Source organism: Dermacentor andersoni, chromosome 9 (genome assembly GCF_023375885.2).
Source record: "Dermacentor andersoni chromosome 9, qqDerAnde1_hic_scaffold, whole genome shotgun sequence".
NCBI classification, from domain to species: domain Eukaryota; kingdom Metazoa; phylum Arthropoda; class Arachnida; order Ixodida; family Ixodidae; genus Dermacentor; species Dermacentor andersoni.
Window position 1 is genome coordinate 63,064,735 of NC_092822.1, and position 8,376 is coordinate 63,073,110.

An 8,376-nucleotide genomic window follows, 5' to 3' on the forward strand; every position below is an offset into this window, starting at 1 on the left:
TTGTAATGAGTCCGTTATTTGGAATCCGCATCAAACCTATCTGATCAATCAATTCGAAGCAATACAAAATAAAGCAGCCAGATATATCACAAAAAATACTCGCGAAGCTACTGTGGTACGGATATCATGGAATCACTTTCATTGCCCTCTCTTCAAAAGTGCCGTCTAATAACATTGTTATCACATTCTCACGCGCTTTATCATAGAGATCCCTGTTCCGAGAACCTTACAGCGTATTTATATTATTTATTTGTATAGTATTCTTCAGCGTTTTGATCACCCATTTAAATTGAAACCCTTTTCTGCTTTCACTAATCTGTATCGTCATTCACCATTACTTTTGGCTATATATCATTGGAATGAACTACCGAGGGACATTGTAACTGCCATTAAACATAATGTTGTCGTTAACAAGTTGAAGATTTTCCTGAATGTGTGATTATTCATGTGTTGAGTACTTACTTGCGTATGTTCTTCTTTCTGTATATAATTGTCAATGTATCTTACCAATGTTCTTTTTTACACGTTTGTAATTCTAACTGACATCCCTCCCCCCTATGTAATGGCCGAATGGGCCTTTAGGGTATATGAATAAAAAATGAATGAAAAATGTTTCGTGCCCAGGCAGACTTCTGTCAATTTTTTAGATAAGAACTGCCGCGCTAAAGCTTTCCAAAGTCTGCACACCATTTGAACGTAAGCACTAATTCCACGTGAACTGCCGCGCAAAACCATTGATGACGCATCCGTGCGTGTCGTCGCACTCTCGCACCACAGTCCAGAGAAAAGGTTATTGGTGTCATCGATGAAAACGTCTATATTTGAGAAAACAGTGCTAACGCCAAGCTTCTCTGGTGCTATTCTGATGATGCATTTACAAACTAATATTAAGGGGAAAAACGATGCGACATCTGTTGCGGAAAGGCTGTAAATGGAGTGCAGTGAATAGGGAAAAGTGGGGACATGTTGTGGGAGCACACGCAGAAGTACCGCTCATCCTCGAGAGAGGGCGCCATCCTTCTTTATATTCAAATGACCAGTTCGCACCAGCCCCAGTGCCGTCTGAAGCTACATTCATCAAATGGATCAATGGTGTACAGTATGGCCAATATAAGTTTACTTGAACCTAAGCTTTTCAAATCTCGAAAGAATGCAGACCGTTATATGGAATAAAGCAAATGCAACATCTCAAATTTTCCTAATTTGCGTAAACAAAGATGGCCCCACATTCGCTATACTGCCAGAAACTTCAGTTGATTCGGCGGTGCATTGTAGACACGACATTGATAGCTTTAGAGACATAGCTCTACTACTCCTAGTAGAAATGCAGAAAACGCCTGGTTTCGTAAATGTGACCTTCACGCTCAGTCAATGTCAAAATGTCAATGCGCAGTGGGCAGACGGCTCCGAGCAGCATCTATGCGTTTTCCGTCAATCCCATCTCGTGCGAGATTTAGGGACGGCACCTGCAACGCTACTGGCACGCTCATCACGCCACTCTCCTGAGGCGCCTTCAGGCAAACGCTTTGTCGTGCTATCATTTTCAACGCTTCGTCTTTGGGGTGAAATTTACAATTTGTATGGAAGCTGTATAAGGCAAGGGTCTGGCAAAAAATACGTGCCTCTATCGTGCCGTGTATATCGATAATTTCTCCCCATACGTGGGCCAATCCCGATGATATTGCAATAGCGGGCTGACCCGCGACGGAGGTGAAGCAGCCTTTAAGCACTGCGCCAATTTGCAAAAATAAGTTTAATAACTTCAGTCCGAATACAACTCGTGTCAGATATTTGGCTGATAAAGACAGATACTTCACTTTGAGCCGTGTCGGCCATGTCAACGTTCGTATCGCCCTCTCTCAGTTGGCGTTCTAAGTGCTTGCGTATCTCCTTACCTTTCAATCCACTGTCCTGTGGTGGCGGTCCAGTAAGCGGGGCGCCCGACAGCAGCTCAAGCCGGAAAGAAATGCGAACCGTCCATGTGGCGTCGATCCCTCAAACTTGAAACGTTTTACCGGAGCAACAGCCAGGTTTCAGGGGGAGTTTGTGATAAACCAAGTTTGTTTGGCTTTTGTTATGTGTGAGCGCTTGTGGTTTTCGAGTGGCCTGACAACCATTACTGCCCTGCGGGACGTCGACCAACGCACGATCGCCTTGGCTACGAAAAGCAGTGTGTGCCTTCGGATTGCGGTTAGGTGCGTGTCTGATCTACGTGCCGGGATGCGTTAGTAAATGTGCCTTGCCTGATTTTGCAACAAGACATGGGTAGGTATACCTCCAGGGTGCTTTATCATCTGCCGAGGCTGAACATCGTAGAGGAGCGACTAGTCACGCCTCCCCTTCCATTTATGTGCATACTGTGTTTGACGCACTGTAATGCACAGTTAACCATTAAGTGGTCCACATACACAGCTTCGCCGGTTGTCCACCTTCATAGAGTTGAATGGCACTTAATTTTTTCAATAACGTGGCTGGTTCGGGTGTTGGTGAGGCACCACAAGGAATATATAGCGCCCGTGTGGCTCATTCTTCGTTCACCGACCTTGTATGGTTGTGTGCTTAAAGTTGTTGTTGGTAACCGCATTGCACTGGTGTGAAAAGCGCCATTAGCACTGCTGAATGGGCAATCTTGAAAAGCCTCCGTGCCTGCTCTGGCTAAGCTGCCGGTATGTCCTGCGTATATAACCAGCATTAAAGGTAACTGTTCTATTCAACTGCGACGACAAATGCTATTAAGATTTCTCCATGTCCTTTAAGGTGACGTTGCAAAGTAATCAGTAAAAATTGCTGGCTTTTCCGTAATCGAAAGTAGATGTAAGCATGAAAAGGCAACCGGCAAGGCAATAACCCCATGCCGTGTGGCGTGCGGTAAAGTCGCCCACTATGATTCGACGTGTACAGCGTGTTTGAGCAAGAATTTCCGGTAGCCTTATGCCCTTATCTTTAGGGGGACTGTATATGTTGAGAACAACAGTCCTTTTCCCGATGTGAGGTTGGACGGGATCATCTGGAGAGCGGTGTACTCGGTTCCACCTTCTGAAGGAGCCCCGGTAGGGGTTCTAGGGTAGGGGTTATGAAGGGGAGGGTTTTAATAATAAGAATAGCGGTACGCGACGTTACGGACGCCACGTGATATCACTGCAAGGATAGAGACGCGGACCCTGTTTCCTGCAGGGCCAGTATATCTGGCGGCTTCGGGAAGTGTTGAATGTATGCGACCAATTGGGCGAGTTTCTTTTTGATTCTTGTGCAATTCCACTTCCATATGATTAGGTCAGATAAAGTTTGGTTTCCGGGTGGAGGAGGTAAGCCCGCTCTATTCGAATTCTGTCCCTTATTGAAGTTGGCCATGTTGAGTCGTTACGGGCGTCGAAACCCCCAACTGTGGGCTGGTCACCTCCTCCGTGGGCTGAAGGGATTGAGCGGCGGCGGCAGGTTTCGTCTGTTTATGCGTACGGGTGCGTGATGATTGGGCATAAAAATCGAAGAGGTGATTAATTGCAGATTCTATTTTGCCGATGCATTGATTAAACGAGGTCTCCACTCTTTGTAGAGCGTGTTAACCACCTAACCACCTTCACCATTCGTGTTTTAACAGCCTTGAGGCTGTCGCTTACAAATTTTAGAACTGGTTGCGTGAGGCCTTGTGTGAATTCTGGGGTTTGGAAATATTGTGCACAGGTCTGCTGTGAGAGGACTGGTACATGAGGGGGCGGCACTTGGTGGGGAGGTATTGGGGAGGCCTGCTCAACTGGTGACTTACCAGTGTCGGCCATCGGGTCCTGCCGTTGCTCCAGCTGTGGGTGTGCATCCAGGCGCCCTCCAGTAGCCAAACCAGATGAGATCTTCAGACCTCCTCTTGCTGCCGAGCCAGGCGCATGGGTGAGCCCTCATTACGGGAGTGCCGGCCACATGGCGTCGCTTCTCGTGCCGCACTGCACAAGAGTGAGCGGCGGGTGGTTCGTGAGTGGTGTCGCAGATTTCCGTATGGCAGGAGTTACTCGAGGTTCAATATGTGCTTGTCTGGTTTTCATGTCGTGGTATGATATTTTCGGTTCCTTGGGTCGGTCGGTGCTGTGAGGTGCTTGGCTGCAGGCATTCTTAGGAATCTCGTCAGGTTGTTGGTTTGTCGTTGATACCTCGGTACTCCACCTCGGTGGAGTCGTATTGGGTCCATTTGGGCGCTGGCGCCGCTCTTTTACCGCTCGGGGCCCGAGTCCCCTCTGAAGAGCCGGGCAGGTCAAGTCGATGGTGGGATGGTCGTCGGATCCGCAGGTAAGCAGTGCGGAAGGCAACCTTCGTGGGATTCATCTGGGTTAAGCAAGCCACAGTTCCCGCACCGCTGTTGTTGTGGGTAGGGCTGATGTCATGTCGATGTCCAGTTCGGAGGCAGCAGTGGCACACTTGGGTGACTGAGCGGAATGGTCTGCATCGAAATGATACACCTTCAGAGTATACGTAGCTGGGAACACGCCTGCCCTCGAAGGTGTAGAGGCATGCTCCATTCGTTCCGCAGGGTCTGGCTTGGATTATGTTGATATCAGGGGGGTAGGTGACCGTATCGTTCATGAGAGCGTCCTCGGTAGGTATTGACAGGGCACCTGTGATCATCCCCTTGCAGGAGTTGTCCACGGAAGCCACATACGCAGCGCCTTGATACGATTTGTTGCCGAGCAGGAGCGTCTGAACGTGGCAAAGCTGTTCCGCCAGGTCAGGGTCTGGGGTGCTGACCAGGGCGATGTTCTGTTTCTCGCGTACTCGTATGCGCGCCGCCGGAGGCAGCGGTGCTCGGAGTGCAGTTTGTATCGCGTCTCGCAGCGGTAAGACCGCTTCTTGTTGTAGTGTTGTAGCGTCGACCACCCGGTACCATGGAGGACAGCATAGTGTATGGTGCTTTGTATCTCCCTTTTGAACGCCGCCATTGGAAATAACAAATAACAGTGATACTGTGAGGAGACATGAAGGGGAGTACGGTGACCAAATCTGGACCGTCTACAGGCCTGCCGGTCCCAAAGGGGGAGCAGGCCGCAACGCGATAATCGCGTATCTCAGGAATCTCAATAAAGTTTTGTTACATTTAAATGTTGTTAAATGTAAATCTATGGGAACAACGAGATCTGCTTATGAATTACAAACACAATACCTCAATGGCACACTCAGGTAAATAGTGACTCTTTAGAAATACCTAGGCGTTCACGTTGCGACCGGCTTCAACTGGACAGATCACATTCACTGTGTAACTAACAATGCTAACAGAGCCCTGGCATGTCTTCGAAGGAACTTTTCACACGCGCCCTTCAAACTAAAATGCTTGCTTTACAATTCATCTATCCGTTTAAATTGGAACACGTCGCAGAAATTTGCAAGCCTAGCCGCTAAAACCTAAAATATTCATTAGAAATAATTCGAAACAACTGTGCTCATTTGATTCTACCTAAATATGACAGACCTGGCAGCATAAGCAGCGTGAAATCAAGCCTCGACATACCGTTATTAATACAAGGCGTAAAATTTGCCATTTGAGCCTTTTTTTTTTTTTCGTGACATATTTCATCATCGCTCTCTGTGCGATGGACTGATTTTCCCTCCCCATTGTGTATCTCGGCTAGACCATTCTGGCAGGTATGGAATTACATCGTATATAACTAATGCTTTCTTTTAGTCATTCTTGCACCAAACATCCCAAGAGTGGAGTCACCTTCCTGCGCGCATTGCAAGCATAGTTCACTAGGAAAGCCTCAAGAGCTGCTTTGGTGACTGCATAAAAAAGCTGTTTTAGTGTATGCTTTCTTCGTTTCCTCTCTATTTCTTTAGGTTGTTTGGTTGCGATAGCAATTACATAGACACACAAGGCGCATTTCTGTCATTGGTGTCGGTGTCGCCGTGAGGTAGCATATGAAGTCCAAGAGGGATAACATCGTCACCGCTAGCTATATGCTTAAAGCGCGAGTGAAGAAAGCGTGCGAGGTTGAGCTTGCAACCGGGGCTTAATCTCGCGCAAGCAAGAGCGAAAAGTGGGGAGGAAGCGCGCCGCTTTCCGTTACGCGCAAGGCTTCGTGGGGAAAGCAGGGAGGAGGGCGCGGGGGGGGGGAGGGGTCATTCACTCCGAGTGACACGGTCGGCCGCGCCACCGGCTTAGTTCGCGATGATGCAGGCAGCAGCACGAAGTTCAATTTGCTGGCTGCTGCATCCGCGTTTCCTGACTGCAGCGATTTGTCAACGAGTATCCGCGGTAACCAAGTGAGATTTGTTCATGTTTGCTTGAGTGCTCGTGACACGACGCTTCTAAATTTAGTGAGTAGGCTTACGTTTGTACGTTTACACGGCCGATAAAACTTAGTCTTACTTCGTTTAGCTGTCCGCAAACTTGCTATCGCAATCAGTGCTTCGCGTTTCGGGCATAACTGCCATTTTTATTTCATACCGACTGTAACCATCCTCCTCTATCATGCCGTTCGGCCGTGAAGACATAAATAATAAACAGAACAACTGCCCCACTCTTGGGTGTCTCAATGACTGTTAGAAGCCAGACTATATATATACTATGCAGTGCTCTGCTAATCCATCTGCAATTATGATTACAGTCCAGATTACTTTAAACGTATATCTACTGGGGTCTTACTGATCTAGCAGCACTCCTGATTTCATACAAAGACTAAGGGATAAGATGTAGTTCCGAATAATATAGGCCCAAGAGACAAAAGAAATCAAGGGCACTTAGGTATCCTCAGGAGGATGAATGCGAAAGCATTGTGACGTCTCTCCGATGACGCCTCCGACTCCTTCGCGTAGTTGCTTGGATCTACGAAGGTGTCGGGTGCAGCCATTGGCTGAGAAGTCGAAGCCGACGGTTCGTCCACCGGAGAGCACGTCAGAACTCACCTAAATCACCGCTCCACCGGGCAGTGCCATGACGCTCGGTGCCACGTGTTCCATCTAATTTTAGCAGTGTTTAAAAACATGCGAATGCCTCGTAGCTGGACAGAACCAAGGTAATGTTGTTTGCCGTCGCTTGGAGATACTCGGATTATTTTTTTTCTGCCAAATTAGATAGTTAGTCCTACATATATATTCAACCATTCAAATATCATATTTAGATGAAAGGCGTCAATACGGAAATTTTAAAGCGAAACGAAAATCTCCCGATGCAGCCTTCTGTTGCTCAACACGTGCTACGTAAACGTGTTTTTCCGAGCGTGAAAGCAGCCCACAAATGCACGAAAAAGCGCAGTGCAACTAGCCGCTCGAGGCACTTGTCAGTGAGAGTCCGAAGTTTGTGTGCCACAATCCACAGGAACGGACCTACTCTTCAATGTAAGCCTACAGGAAAACAAATCTGCTTTCGCGTTTTCTACAACCACGTTGCCTTTTTCTCCTTTCCACGCGTAGTCAGTCAGGGGGTCGGCGAGAAACGCCACGCCCGCACAATTTACTGCCAGGCCGCTCTGAACCTCGGCGGCGTCTCTAACCAGCAAGGAGTTCGGTGTAGATGGAAACGCCAAACCGCGCGCACCAGTCTCGCTCGAGGTTAAGGTCATGGATAAAAGCAACTCCAGGTTTGTCTGGGGTTGCAGATAACGGCCGTCGGTGGAATACGTAATCGGTGTTCCTAAGATCGCGTTCTCCAAATCTGTTCTTTGTATCCGTAGGGCCACAACCACTGCGCGCAACTTGACTCTTCACCCGACGCCACACGGCCTTTCCGGACACTCAAGAACGAAAAGAAAATCCAAGCGGTTGCTGCCCGGTCGCGCAGGGAAGTGCAACCCTGCCCCGTACAAAAACACTTGGGCAACTCGCGACGCCGTGAAAGTATACAAAGCAGAAATGCGGCCTTACATAAATTTTCGGTGTAATGCGGAGAAACGCATCGTGCAATTTTTTGTCTCTGGTGTCCCAGCTCAAGTCAGCCAAGCTCCTAAACGAAAAAAAAGAATAAATAAATAAAAACTGCTTCATTAACGGCCTGAGTCCTATAAAGTGTTCGGTATAATCTATCGTCTTTCGCCGCCAAGATAATATTTTGCTCTTATTACTTGGGTAATCAGGAAAAGACCCAATGAAATATTAAACTAACAGCAGCTTGGCTATGGCGTTAGCTGGGACGCCCCCGAATGTGGCCTATATGCTAAATAATGCGATAACCAAACTTAAGCTTTCGTGACAACGAAGTAAGCCTTTCCTTTGCCGTCAGCGGCAAGAAAAAGGACGATAGCCTGCGCAACAGTCATGTAGAGCTCGTAATTCGACGAAGATATTGACCTTATAGCGCTGAAGTCTGGCTCGTTGAGTGTTCTTTCTTGTTCAGTAAACTGGACTACAATGAGGCAGATAAAAAGGAAGCATGTATCCAATCGTCTTTATCTGCGGATACTT

The 8,376-nt window shown here is 47.8% G+C and overlaps 1 pseudogene; it reads right to left on the minus strand.

The window, feature by feature from the left end:
- Positions 1-1,656: 1,656 nt before the first annotated feature.
- On the minus strand, positions 1,657-1,836 carry LOC126528669 (U2 spliceosomal RNA; annotated as a pseudogene).
- Positions 1,837-8,376: the final 6,540 nt, after the last annotated feature.